The sequence below is a fragment of the Triticum urartu genome, chromosome 6 (genome assembly GCF_003073215.2).
Source record: "Triticum urartu cultivar G1812 chromosome 6, Tu2.1, whole genome shotgun sequence".
Taxonomy (NCBI): Eukaryota; Viridiplantae; Streptophyta; class Magnoliopsida; order Poales; family Poaceae; genus Triticum; species Triticum urartu.
The window spans coordinates 114,849,555-114,863,868 of record NC_053027.1 but is presented as its reverse complement, the minus strand read 5'-3'; the positions used below and the strand labels follow the sequence as shown (position 1 = coordinate 114,863,868).

The following is a 14,314-nucleotide window of genomic DNA, read 5'->3' as shown; positions in this document are numbered from 1 at the left end:
GCGTTGCAACTCCGACGCTGCAATGAAGCTTCGCCGGGCTGCTGCCCTCACCCTGTAGGTTTTGCCGCACCGGCGCTACGATGAAGCTTCGCCAGTGCTGCGACGACAGCAGGCGATGCTGCAATGAAGCTTCGCCGGAGCTCCAATGAAGCTTCGCTGGTGCGTCAATGAAGCTTCGCCAGAGCTCATCGGCGATGCATCCAAGTTTCTTCGCCACGCTCGGTGTTGCTATGGAGCAGCACCCGGTGGCTTCGATGGTGTGATGCAGCGGTTGCCGACGACTCTTGGAGCTGCGATGCAGCAGTTGCCGGGGGCTCCAGTGACGCGAGGTCGCCGACGCAAGGTGCCAGGGGGGTGCTGTCCTGCTTTGCATCAGGCGGCGTTGCTCTGTATCAGAATCAGATGGATGGGGATTAGAGAAGAAAGGCCAAGCCTGTGGTGACTCAATCAAACTGCCATCGGTGCAGGATCGAACGGCTGGCTGGGCGGATGATTTCATCCGCCTGATTTGTAGCAGGCGCCAATTTTCCATCGGTTGGTTAGACACAAGCACGAACGGGACTCAACACGCATGCAAACACAAACAGACAAGGATACGAGGCCACAGCACCACACATCATGTGCTTAGACTTCCAAATTAGACAGATGAAAATAAGGAATAGATGAGTCAAAATTGTACATGGTGTCGTCAAGAGCAACCCGGCCAAAGCAACCCACATAAATGAATCATGCTGACCACACAAGCAGACATCCAAGAAGAAGTCAAAAAAAGGGCGACTCAAACAAGCCACAAAGAACATGGAAGTATATCGGTAAGACGAAGCGCGACTCGACGCCCCACAAGTATTGCTCAGCAAAGCAGGGATCAACCGTTTCACGCAACATGCTACTCGGCGTCCAACAAAGTCACGCCCAACTGCTACTAATCTGAATCATCAAGTTTAGTAAGTAAATTCACTTATTCTATATAACATCTTCATATGTACTTTATCAATTGACAACTAATTCCTATAGATTTGAAGGAAAAATACTATGGCCTGCAAGAACTAGAGCGACTTTTGATGACCAGCCACACAAGTAGACATCCAAGAAGTAGTAGTCAGGAAAAAGGGCAACTCAAACAAGCCACCAAGAACATCGAAGTATGCCGGTAAGACGAAGCGCGAAGGACGCCCCACAAGTAAAAACCCCCACGGGCCGTGTAGCTCAACGTTTGATGAAGCAAGGTCAGCCACTTCACGCGGCATAAAACTCAACATCCAACAAAGTCATGCCCAACGACTTCTCACCTGAATCATCAGGTTTTGTAAGTAAACTCACTTATTCTGGATAACATCTTCATATGTACTTTATCAATTGATAACTAAGTTTCTATTGATTTGAAGGCAAAATACTATGGCGTGTAAGAAGTTGAGCGACTTAATGACAAGGGGACAAAATTGGAACATTTAAGTGTAAGTGATGAGAATGTATTCAATCCAACAACTGATGAGCTTATTAGCCTAGATATGATCTTGATGGATGAACAATTATGCTCCTTTAACTGCAAATTATTCCGCATTTCCAACAACTGTTAACAAGTTTAATTGTTTCTTTTGGTATGGCCAGACAAATCACACTACAATCTAGAAGAATCTAATAGACAATTTTAGATCAAAGATCAAAGATCAATGAGCATATATATTTATGCATTCAACAATTTTAAGGTTCTGGAAATCACGAAATATTGCCCAGTGAGAAAACATGCCCGCGTTGCAACAGGAGTAAGAAATCCTCGGACGCCCTTAGCAACCCATTTTTACTCGACTGTACAAACGTAGATGTGGTAATTGATTGGAAGTGCTAATGAATAAATACTACAAAATAACCACAAAATTAATAAGTATACCTAGACATGTCCATAGCAGGCCATACAGTGACATACAACATACCAAAAGGATCAATTTGCAAAAAATGTATTTTGGCATACAATACAAAGGTAAAGGAGATGAAAAGAGCGCGGGGAGTTTTTCCAAATTGTAACTTTGAGTTTGCTACCATGGTCATACTACAAGAACGGACAGAAACGGATATACAATGCTCAGGTATGTTTATAGTTGTAATTAAGATTTTCAACTAATTAAATTTCTAATGGTTATATTTTTAATATTCAAATTTACAGATGCCATCATATTACTTATTCAAGTAAAGCCAGTGGAAACAAGAATAAAAGTAAAGGACCCACAAGATTTATATATCCATGAGATTGAGATTCAAATACGAGAGGAAGTGCATCATGCATTCGCATGTCCCAAATTTTAACTGAACCTCCGCCATGTGGTTAGCACTAACTTTTATAATTACACTCTTTAGTTCTGATGAAATCAGAGTCACATTACAGATAAAGATAGCTTATCTTTTAACTGAGGATGTAATCGGCAACCAAACTGTCCTTATTGTGACCTCGACCATGGTGTAGAAATTCAATGATATGTCCAATTACAAAAATATATAAAGATCTGGATATAACCGAAACATAGGAACTTCTTGATAGGTATGAACCATTATGTTTGATAGTTCTCGAATCAATAGTGACTCGCATTTTGTTCATTGATGTATAATAAAATTATTCTTAATTACTCCATATATGTAGGCACTCAGCACCAAAAACATTACCAAAGATATAGTAAGAGTACTTGACAGGATAAAAAGATACTTATTACTCCCTCCATACCAAAATATATGACGTTTTTCCAGTTCAAATTGAACTACAAAAACATCGTATATTTTGGTACAGAGGTAGTAGATTATAAGGGTGTGAATATTAGAACTATCAAAAGCATGTCATGTTGTAATTTTCTGAAAGGCATGCACTTTTATCAGTTTATGGTTCCTGTGGGCACAAAAGGTTGTCGTAATTCAGGAATAAAGAACACATACAAAAAAATACATGTACTGCCCTACAACATTTGTAAACGTGGCACATACCTTGATTCATGCCTGAAAACTCTACCCTTAGAAAACAAGATTTCAGAAGCCAGGCAAGAAACCATGTGTCAAGAAGACTAGCCGCAGGTAAAATTACTGAACTTAAAAACTAACCTGCATGTCTCACGTGAGGCTGATGCTTTTGCTACCCAACTCAGCATATGTGCATTTAAACCTCCTTTTTTACTATCAAACAAAAAATGGATGCAAGAATCGCTTGCTAGGTTGAGATCAACTCTATGGAGTACATTATCCTGTCAGGGCCGGGATATAGGCGCCCGAGGAAAAATGGAAAGACCGGTGATTGGTTGGCTGAAGCTTGATGTAGATGCCTCTTACATTGCTGAAACAGGGGTGGCGAGCTCAGAGGCAGTGGCCCGAATAGTTGGGGATCGATTGTGTTCTCTGCGGGTCGCTTGGTGGCTAACTGCTTGGATGCGGATGAATCAGAAATTCATGCATGTAATAAGTATTGAATCCCAATTGATGACATATATATATACAGTTGGTGTTTCCCCCTAAATCCATATATTTGCTTTACTCTGATCTCCACTACAGAAGTTGTGCTATGAGTTTTGTTTAGCAATGAAATGACAAAACTTATTCTGAAATCTAGATCATTCCCCTTCACCAAATCGTATATGGTTGCAGAGAACACTTACATTTGGTAGGAGTCCAATATCACCAGTTATGAGGGCAACAACTAAGCAGCCGCCCACAGATGTTGGTCACATCTTGCTGATATTCTCCCATCCGGGAGCTACCTCAGTACCTCCGCCACGCCACCAAGATCCAGAACCTCCGCCACCGCCGCGAGCCTCCGGACATGAGAAGTTTGAGAAGCGCATCCCGCATTCCCCCTCGCCATCTACGAGGTCGCCGAGATCCATGCACAGACTGGGGATAAGTTTCCTGATGCCCACCATTGACGCATGTGGATGAGAAGCTTGGTGGGGATTGCACGCCATGAGAAGAGAGTTCTATCTAGATGAACAATACGGGCTATTTTAACTTGGAGAAAAAATGACACGAAGTGATTTTTTTTAGACAAACACGAAGTGTTTTTTTTTTTTGAGACAAACACGAAGTGGTAGTTGTTGTCTCAATGATTGTCCGGCCTGCATGCAAACCGATGGGCCTGTATGGGCTTGATACATGGGCTATGTAAAACTAACTTCACGTTACTCCATAGAGTAAATAATACTCCTATTACACATTTTCTAAATCCCTTCAATCACATGAAGAAAACAAATGTTACGATATGTATTATACCTAAAATAGAATTTAAAATTGATAAAAAACTATCTGTCAGTACCAAGTCAAAATTATATAATATACATACTCTGAGTAAAATATGTATACATATTTTTATTTCATTTATTAAAACATCAAGTCTATTTTTGGTACATAGTTCAATATTTCTATATTGGATTAGTGGAACCACGTGAAAAAATAAGGCCCGAAAACTAAAATGATTATACGGGAATAATCAAAACACGAATAACCATATCAAGTTGGAAAATGTGCAAATAAAGTAATTCATCATAAAATAATATAAAACATGTGTAGAATGTAAGTTCAAAATTGTTGATGTTCCTAAACAAAAATATCAAAATGCAAATCATTTATTGCAAATATAAATATATTAATTCTAGCCGCGCTAATACGTGGGTGCACCCGCTAGTTATTCTCTTATTTAATGAGTAACCGTCTCGCGTTAAACGAAATCCAGATATAATGTCCATGCTCAACGCAGGCACTAAATAACAATTATTCAGGTTTATCACTAATCCCGATGGTAACCGAAGAGCGGGCGTGCCGACGACGATCACATCAACCTTGGAATCATTTCCCATGTGCATCGTCACTTCGTCCTTCACCAGCCTTTTTCTATTCCGTAGTTCCTGTTTAGAGTTGCAAATGTGAGCAACCGCACCGGTATCAAATATCCAGGCACTACAACGAGAGCTGGTAAGGTACACATCAATAACATGTATATCATATATACCTTTGTTGACGTTGCCCCCCTTCTTGTCAGCCAGATACTTGGGGCAATTCCGCTTCTAGTGGCCAGTTCCCTTGCAATATAAGCACTCTGTTTTAGGATTGGGTCCAGCCTTGGGTTTCTTCATGGGAGGAACAACTGCTTTGCCACTCTTCTTGAAGTTTCCCTTCTTTCCCTTGCTCTTCTTGAAACTAGTGGTTTTATTGACCATCAACACTTGATGCTCCTTTTGGATGTCTGACTCAGCGACTTTCAGCATCACGAACAGCTCAGAGACTGACTTGTTCATCCCTTGCATATTATAGTTCAACACAAAGCTCTTATAGCTAGGTCGTAGCGCTTGAAGAACTCTGCCAATGACCGCCTCAGGCGGGAGCTCAACTCCCAACTTAGCCTAGCGGTTGTAATACCCACACATTCTAAGTATGTGCTCACTGACAGAGTTGTTCTCCTCCATTTTGCAGGCATAGAACTTATCGGAGGTCTCATACCGCTCGATCCGGGCATTCTTCTCAAAAATAAACTTCAACTCCTGGAACATCTCATATGCTCCATAACATTCAAAATGCCTTTGAAGTACCGGTTCTAAGCCATACAACATGGTGCACTGAACTATTGAGTAGTCATCAACACGCGACTGCCAAACTTTCACAACGTCCAGAGTTGCTGGAAGGGGTGGCGCACCAAGCGGTGCATCTAGGACATAAGACTTTTGGGCAGCCGTGAGGATAATCCTCAGATTACGGGCCTAGTCCACAAAATTGCTTCCATCATCTTTCAGCTTAGCTTTCTCTAGAAACGCATTAAAATTCAGGGGAGCTACTGCGTGAGCCATTGATCTACAACATAATTTGCAAAGATAACTTAGACTATTGTTCAAGATAATGAGTTCAATTGATCATATTATCTTAGAACTCCCACTCAAATCAACATCCCTTCGGTTGTCCGAGTGTAACATGATCCAAATTTACCAACCCAAGTCCGATCATCACGTGAGATGAGGTGGTTTCAATGTTGAACATCTCCATGTTGATCATATCAACTATATGACTCATGTTCGACCTTTCGTTCTCTTGTGTTCCGAGGCAATATCTGTACATGCTAGGCTCGTCGAGTTTAAGCCAAGTGTTCCGCATGTGCAAAACTGGCTTGCACCCGTTGTATGCGAACGTAGAGTCTATCACACCCGGTCATCACGTGGTGCTTCGAAACGACGAACTTTCGCAATGGTGCACACTTGGGGAGAACACAATTTTATCTTGGAATTTTAGTGAGGGGATCACCTTATAATTCTACCGTCATCCTAAGCAACAACAAGAAGATCATTCTCAAGTATGGTACAGAAAGTACAAGTAGTAACAGAACTAGAAGCATCACAAGAATCAGTAGGTTTCTTTGAATTTGAAGCTTTAACAAGATCATATTTCGTATAGAGTCCACTGAGTTGAGCTCCTAGTTCCTCAACTTCTTCGAGTTTAGGAAAATTTACACAACTTTTAGGAGCATGCACATCTATGATCATTTGATTCAACTTTTTAACCCTATCATCAACGTATTTGGACTTTAAACAAGGAGGATTCTTGGCATCAAAAAGTGTCTTCAAGATTCTTAATTCTAGCATTTAATTTATCACAATTTGGGTAGGCGCAATCTGCAACTTTAGGAACAGACATAGGTGTATTTTCAACACAAAGGGAGCAAGGGGTCAACTTAACATCAGCAAGTTCATTTCTAGTAGATTCAAGCAACGGTGACATACTAGCATGAGTATTCCTAGCAAGTTCTAATTCAGCACGCAACACATCACATCCAGCACAGTCATCAATATCATGAGAAGGCACACTAGCAGTAACATCCTTCAGTGTAGTGTTTTATAGTGTGAGAATCAATTTGAGCAAGATTATCATTTATGGTGCGCGTGCATTTTTTAAGGACTTTTGCTTGCATTAAAAATAGATTTTTCAACTTTCACATACTCAGCATATAATTCATCATAAGACATTTGTAACTCATCCGTGTTGTCGTTCTCCTCATTAGCCTCACGAGCCATAAAACACATGCCGGTGAGCCGATCAGCAGCCTTCTTCTTTGTATCCTTCCCTTCCGGAGAAGAAGGATCATCCTCACCACTCTGGTCAGAGTCGATGCCGCTTAGATCTACTGCAGACTGTAGACCCGAAGCAATTGCAGCAACCATCTTTTGAAGATGCTTCTCAGCCTTTGGCTGGAACTTGGTTTCATGGCGAGAGAACGACTTCTTCCTGATGTAGTTGTTCTTGCCACCACTATTTTCACCATAATCTTTGAGATTAGGACAATCAGACATGAAGTGTCCCTGCACACCACACTCAAAACAGATTTTTGTGTGTTTGCCTTTCCTCTCTCACACGTTTCTATAAGCTCGAGAAAAACGGCGGACAAAAAAAGAGCAAGATCATCCTCTGGCAAAGATTAAAGTTGTTCATCAGAAACTGAAACCAAACAAGCAAGTGAAAAAACATAAGATGGACCACTGCCAGACTCAGAAACATTAGAGGAACCATGTGCAGATTGACACTCACTACCAACTAGTGCAAGAGTACTGTTCCTAGGTGGGTTTGTGCCTTCACTGGCTATTTGGTGAGTTTTGAGCTTGGAGAACAACATGTCTACAGTGAGCTCATCGGGTTTATGGGACTCTTGAATTGCGATCTTTCTCATCTCATATATTGGGTCAAGAGAGTTTAGGATGTGTCTAGCTTTCTCAGGAGTGTACACAACCCCGACACCCCTCAATCTCCCAACTATGACCTCAAACCTACCAAACATGTCCTCTAGAGACTCACCAGGTAACTGCTCAAATTTGTTATACTCGGTTTTGTAAATGTCCTGACGAGCTGTCTTAATATCACTAGTGCCCTCATGGTAAGTGATAAGAGTGGACCAAATTTTGTGGGCAGTGTCTAGGTGCGCAACATGCTCATGCTCTCTCCTATGCAAACCTGACAAGAGAATGTTAATAGCTTTGGAATTATTTTCAACATCAACCAACACAAGCAGGTATTGCAAAATCTCACACAACAATTTGCCATATTCCATAGCTTTGAGCTTCAAGAAATGTTTTCATGCAAGACTTCCAAAACGGCCAGTCACTCCCGGAGAACAACGGAGGACGTGACGGGTTCGCAAATGACTCCATGGTCAAAAGCTGATTAAGGCTACAGATGAGCTGACCGGGCTCTGATACCAATTGTAAGATCGGATGTAGGGAGTCAAAAGGGGGGTTGAATGACGACCTTGAAAAAATTAACCTCTTACATATTCTGCACCATAGTTATGGAAAAACTAAGATGCTCGGAATAGCGGAATACGCAGCGGAAACAAAATCTGCCTGTCAAAATAGACTGAAGCTAGTCCAACAAATTCTCAAAGCTTGACTTGAGAGCCCATAGAATAATATGCACTGAAAAGTGTACTAGAGAATATTAGTACTTAATTAGACCAAGAGGTTACACGACAAGGTTATAGGCCAATTAAAAGGAAGAGTCTACTTAAGCCAAACTAGTTGTACGCACTAGTAGGATACACAGTTACAAGGGAGATGTACTGCTAGACAAAATGTACTAGTAGCTAATTTATGCTCGTAACTTGTGTTGACACCTGATTTTGGCAAGATATAGAGTGAAAGGGTTTCAGCATGAGAAAGTTTCACATCGTCGAGTGGAATAACTTTGATGTTTAGGCTATCGCCATTCGACCTCATCTCAGTGGCCGAAGTTGTACTCCGAGTGACAAAATTTAGTGTTCTGAGTGCTTTTCGGCCGATTATGCCCTCAATATGACCTTAGATGAAGGAGCACTCTAAAGGAATTATCTTCGTCTCGTCGAGGCAATCGATTTTCATATATAAATCATCTTAATCCGAGTTCATATGCAAAAGTTACAGTCAATACGGTCTGGACAGGCCAGAGACCAAAAAATTACGCTTGACACCAGACACATGTTGATGAGTGTCTGATACAATGCGTGAGCAATTCGGCCCTCAAGACGGCTTTGAATCGAAAAACCTTCAACACAGAGAAGTTTCGCCTCATCGAGCCGATCGATTTTCATATACAATTCGTCTCAATCCGAGGTCGTATGAGGCCTGGAGAAACAAAACAAGGCTATGTTTTCAGTCGGAAAATCCGAGTGAAAAGCTACCATCCGAGTGAAAACTTACCGATCGAGTGAAAGCTTACCATCCGAGTAAAAACTTACCGGTCGAGTGAAAGTTTTCCGTCCGAGTGAAATTATTATCATCCGAGTGAAACTGTTACCGTCGGAATAAAAACTTGCCGATCGATTGAAGAGATTACCTTCCGAGTGAAAATATGGTCATCGGAGTGAAGATTGTCTTCCAAGTGAAAGATTCTAACATCCGAGTGAAAAAGTCCAGTCGGACGATCCAAGTGAATGACTTTAATCCGAGTGGATGAGCTCGAATCCGAGTGAAACTGAACATATGCCCGAAAGTTTATCAAGATGACCTCGGATGAAGAAGTGTTCAATACAGAAGTTGTGCATATCATCAAGACTGTAAACTTTGGTTTTGGAGTAATCATCATCAGAGATAGTATATGGCCTACAAATTCAGTATGAGACTCGGATAATCCAGTCTACTGCAAGACCGAGTCCGACTAGAAGGTAAAGATGACCTCGAAAAGTATTCAAGGCCTTATTTGAAAAAGTGATCAACATGGGAGTTGTTCGTATCATCGAGGCGCACAAGTTTTATATTTGGGTCGTCTTGATCGGAGATCATATGCAAGCTCAGCGGCCCGCGCAAGAAGGAAGACAGAGTTTGGGCCAGATTCAGATTGAATCCGAGTTGGAATAGAACTAGGACTCTAGGACGTGAATTGATGTAATTTTTCTTGTAAAGAAAGCCTAGATGGATCCTTTACTTGTACGGGAAGTCCAGCCGCCTCTTATATATGTTTGGGGTGACGGCCGATTGAAGAACACACAATCAAACAAATCAATATACTACCTTTTCATCTATGTTTTATCTCTCCATCGTTTTTCTCTCTCGTTCTTCGCTGTTCCTCGAATTTGAGAGCTGCGAATCCCGAGGCTCTAGGGGCGAGCGAATCGACCTAGGGCAGCCCATAGCCGCTGCACTCCCTGACGGGGTCCCTCCCGAGGGTGTGGGGTTTCGGGTCTGCAAAAGCGCCCGTCGACTGTCTTGCGTATCGCGCTGTCGGTCGGGTCTCCTTCGACGTGAGTTGCGGTGCATCACCCCGGCGTCGAGGGTACACGTGACGTGTTCGTGTGTCAAAAACTTGGTACATACAGCAACTAAATTTGCTACCATTTAATCCAAGGCAGACCAACTCTGCTATAAACTACGTTGCCACAGCCGGAAACATCTCAACCCTACACGATCCGTCTTAGGTCGTTCTCCCCCTAGGGCGGCTCGGGCGGCCAGAAACCTAGCCGCCGCCGCCGCAAACTCCCTCCTCCCCTTCCTCCTCCGCCGCCGGAAGACGCCGCCAGGCTAAGCCCGGGGGCCGACGGCGGTGGATGGGGATCTCCTCTCTTACGCGTCTCCGGAGTGGGGCGGACCCCAAGGCGTGTGGTGGCGCGATCGATCTGGGATCTGCGGCGCGGCGGATGGCGGGAGGCGGCGGGAGGCCGGCCCGTCCTCGAACGGTGACGGTTTGGCGCGGCGGAGACCACGGCTGCGGGCGCTGCGGATGGCCCTTCGGGCGGCGGCTGCGATTGGCGGCGGCCGGCTTGGTTGCGGTGGCGTGCATGCTGTCTTCAGATCGGTGACGGCGGCGTGGAGGGCCTGGTGGTCTTGTCGGCGGCACTTCCGATCAGATCTGTTCTGACTGGTGAAGCCGGCGGTGGTGGTCATCTCTTCCGTCAGAGGTGGTCGGCCTGAGGCTGGGTGTTCGGATCTCGGGATCCGTCATCTGGCACCAGCTGCGAGTCGGGGAGACGTAGTTGCCGGTGAAAACCGAGTCGACGACGGGCGATGGCGGCGTTCCACGTCGTTATCTTGATGAAGGCATCGTCATGTGACTTCCGTTGACCCACTCGTATTGCTCCGGGGGAAACCCTAGAATCTGGTGTTCCAAACCGGACGATGGCGGCACTGCGATGTCGTTTCTCTCTTGGGAGCGTCGTTTTGTGGAGCGGCGCTGGAAGTCAGAGGCAGGAGGTGGAGCTGCTTCGTCTTGCACGGAGCTTCGGTGGAGATGTCAAGTCATGCCTGACCGACAGGTGCTACACTTGGTCATGCCTGGCCGGCAGGTGCTACGCACGACAGATCCTCCAAGGGCTTCAAGTTGTGTCGGCTGGTGGTACGTGGCAGCATGGTGTTGAGGTGTATCAGTGGCGACCGCGACGTGTACAACTGTTTGCGCGCAGGGAGGAGGTGCCGTTGGGTGCCGTGGTGGCGTCGACGATAGCTGGACCGAGTAAGGTTGATGCATCAGTACCGTTTTGAAGATGAAGTGGTGGCAGTTGGCAGCGGCGGCCTCTAAGAGCACGCCGGACCAGTGTGTGTCCCAGACCCAACAAGTGGCAAGGTTAGGGTCTCAGGTCTTAGATGTTAGGCTTGGCTGTGATGTCTGTTTGGTATTAGGCCCAGGCTATGTGCACCCTTCATCAACTGGATAGGTGTAGCGACAGTTTGTTGCTTAGACGGCGGCTTTAATTTTACTATTGTATGACTTTGTAAAGTCTTGTGAGAATAATTAATAAAATGACCGTATACAGAAACCGGGGTTATTCTTCTTTTCTAAAAAAAAATCCTGAGATAATCACACGTAGCAGGAAAATAAGAGGGTGCGAGCCAGTAGCATCAGCGGAGATGGAGAACATGCAAGAAATTTACTAGAAACCACAACGACTCCTGATTGACTCGAGAACAGGAAGAACTCAAGATGGACTCGCACAAAATAAATCACAAGATAAAATTCGGCGCCATCTCAAGAACCCATGAATAAAAAGGAAGAACGACCATATCAAGGCTAGGGATGGATGGGTATCGATTTAGGCATGATTTTCCATCACTGAACACTAATGATAGCCAAGGAATCACAGGAAATAAATTGGCACAGCAGAAAAACGAATTTAGCAAGAACAAACAGCAGATCTCGACCACAACAAGATTGGGAATGGTTTGAGGTTTTATTTCTCAGATTTCTCTTTTTCGAAAAAATTTCTCAGATTTCTGGAGTTACAAGCCTCTCTCACACAGGCCAAATCCCATACGGAAAGCTCTCTTTCAAATGTGAGGCGGCTGCTCTGTTTCTCTGCTCGTCATCGACGGCTGCAAGGAAAACCTTGCAGCTCACATATATGCCTGGAGCTGCCTTCCACCGCCATTGAATGGGCCATGGTTCCCACTGAATGGGCCAAGCCCAAAACTCTAAACAAACAGACATTTTTACTTAGCCATTTGTAAATAATATTTTCCACTCTTGAGCAACACCATAATCATTCTCTTGGTTTTCTTCTCAGTGGATTTTAGTAAGCATACCAAAATAACCTTCACTTGACTTCGTCTTCTCGTTTGCTTCCATATAGTCTTTGTCCAAACTTGTGTGTTGCTTTGAGCCGCATGATCCTGGGCAATGTCCATGGTCACATCTTAGCTCTTCAAGCCTTATACCATCCATCCTCGTTGTCGACTACCGCCACACACATTAGAACCTGCACACAATGAAAACAAGCAACTATTGCGAGCACAAACTTCCTGAACTTGACCCAAGTCCATCCAAATTAACAGTTTAATACTATCAAGTATCAACGCCATCCAAATAAGTCACATAAAATAGATCACGTCCTTGATCCGACAAACTAGGATTTGCAACCCCACTAAAATAACTCTCAATGCGAGTAAAAGCGTTGGCAATATAATCATCACAAAATTAAGGGTATCACCACATGGACTCAAAGGGGAAAGAGTCCCCCTTGGTGCGCTGGCCTAGGGGGGAGTTGGGCCCCCTCCCCTAGTAGGACCCCCCCCCCACACACACACACAAGGAAAGGGGGCGCCACCTCCACTTGGACCTTTGTGGCTCAAGTTGCCTTTCACCTCTTGGCATTTTTAGGCCCGTTGATATTTAAATTAAATATAAAATGTTCTAAATACTTTTAGACCATTATATACATTTTTAACATCTCCAGAAACATTTTCCACCTATATATATTTATCAGTAATACCCGGTATTACTCGATATTCACCGAAACCCTTTCGGTGACCCCGAAACGCTTCCAGATCCTCTCGGAACTATGCCAAATATTAATGAAACAATTCCATAAATATATTCTCAATAATCCCGTCCTACTAACAGTCATGAAATTGTGATTGCCTTAAGCTTGTGACCCCGTAGGTTTGCTAACTCGTAGACATGAATGAAACCGTTCGTTCAATTACCGATATCGGGACCGTGGACGTCCATATCGATCCTGATGAGCACATAAATGATATTCGAGTGAACCCTTGGTTATCATGTGATGTTCCCTTTTCTTCGCTATACTTCACAAAACCCAGGATGCATCGGTATGAAGGAAATATGCCCTAGAGGCAATAATAAAGTTGTTATTTTATATTTACTTATTCATGATAAAGGTTTATTATTCATGCTAGAATTGTATTGATCGGAAACTTAAATACATGTGTGAATACATACACAAATACCGTGTCCCTAGTAAGCCTCTACTAGACTAGCTCGTTGATCAAAGATGGTTAAGGTTTGCTAACCATGGGCATGTGTTGTCATTTGATAATGTGATCACGTCATTAGGACAATGATGTGATGGACAAGACCCATCCTGTGACGCCCCCGATTTAATCGTACACTAATCATACACGCAAACGTGTACGATCAAGATCAGGGACTCACGGGAAGATATCACAACACAACTCTACAAATAAAATAAGCCATACAAGCATCATATTACAAGCCAGGGGCCTCGAGGGCCCGAATACAAGAGCTCGATCATAGACGAGTCAGCGGAAGCAACAATATCTGAGTACAGACATAAGTTAAACAAGTTTGCCTTAAGAAGGCTAGCACAAACTGGGATACGGATCGAAAGAGGCGCAGGCCTCCTGCCTGGGATCCTCCTAACTACTCCTGGTCGTCGTCAGCGGGCATCACGTAGTAGTAGGCACCTCCGGTGTAGTAGGAGTCGTCGTCGACGGTGGCGTCTGGATCCTGGGCTCCAACATCTGGTTGTGACAACCAGGAAGAAAGGAAAGGGGGAAAAGAGGGAGAAAGCAACCGTGACTACTCATCCAAAGTACTCGCAAGTAAGGAGCTACACTACATATGTATGCATTGGTATCAACTGGAATAAGGC

The 14,314-nt window shown here is 43.8% G+C and overlaps 2 long non-coding RNA genes across 3 annotated transcripts; one reads left to right on the top strand and one right to left on the bottom strand.

Annotated features, from left to right (window-relative positions):
- The first annotated feature begins 393 nt into the window (after positions 1–393).
- Positions 394–3,507, top strand: LOC125516225. 2 transcript variants are annotated; one of them, XR_007287319.1, is made up of 4 exons: positions 394–944; positions 1,015–1,306; positions 1,386–1,454; positions 3,320–3,507. It is a non-coding gene; the product is annotated as an uncharacterized LOC125516225 (long non-coding RNA). The 2 variants fall into 2 exon arrangements; XR_007287318.1 differs by having other exon boundaries at positions 1,386–3,507.
- On the bottom strand, positions 924–4,146 carry LOC125516227. Its single transcript, XR_007287320.1, has 2 exons — positions 3,630–4,146; positions 924–3,394 (listed from the first exon to the last, which is right to left on the bottom strand). It is a non-coding gene; the product is annotated as an uncharacterized LOC125516227 (long non-coding RNA).
- Positions 4,147–14,314: the final 10,168 nt, after the last annotated feature.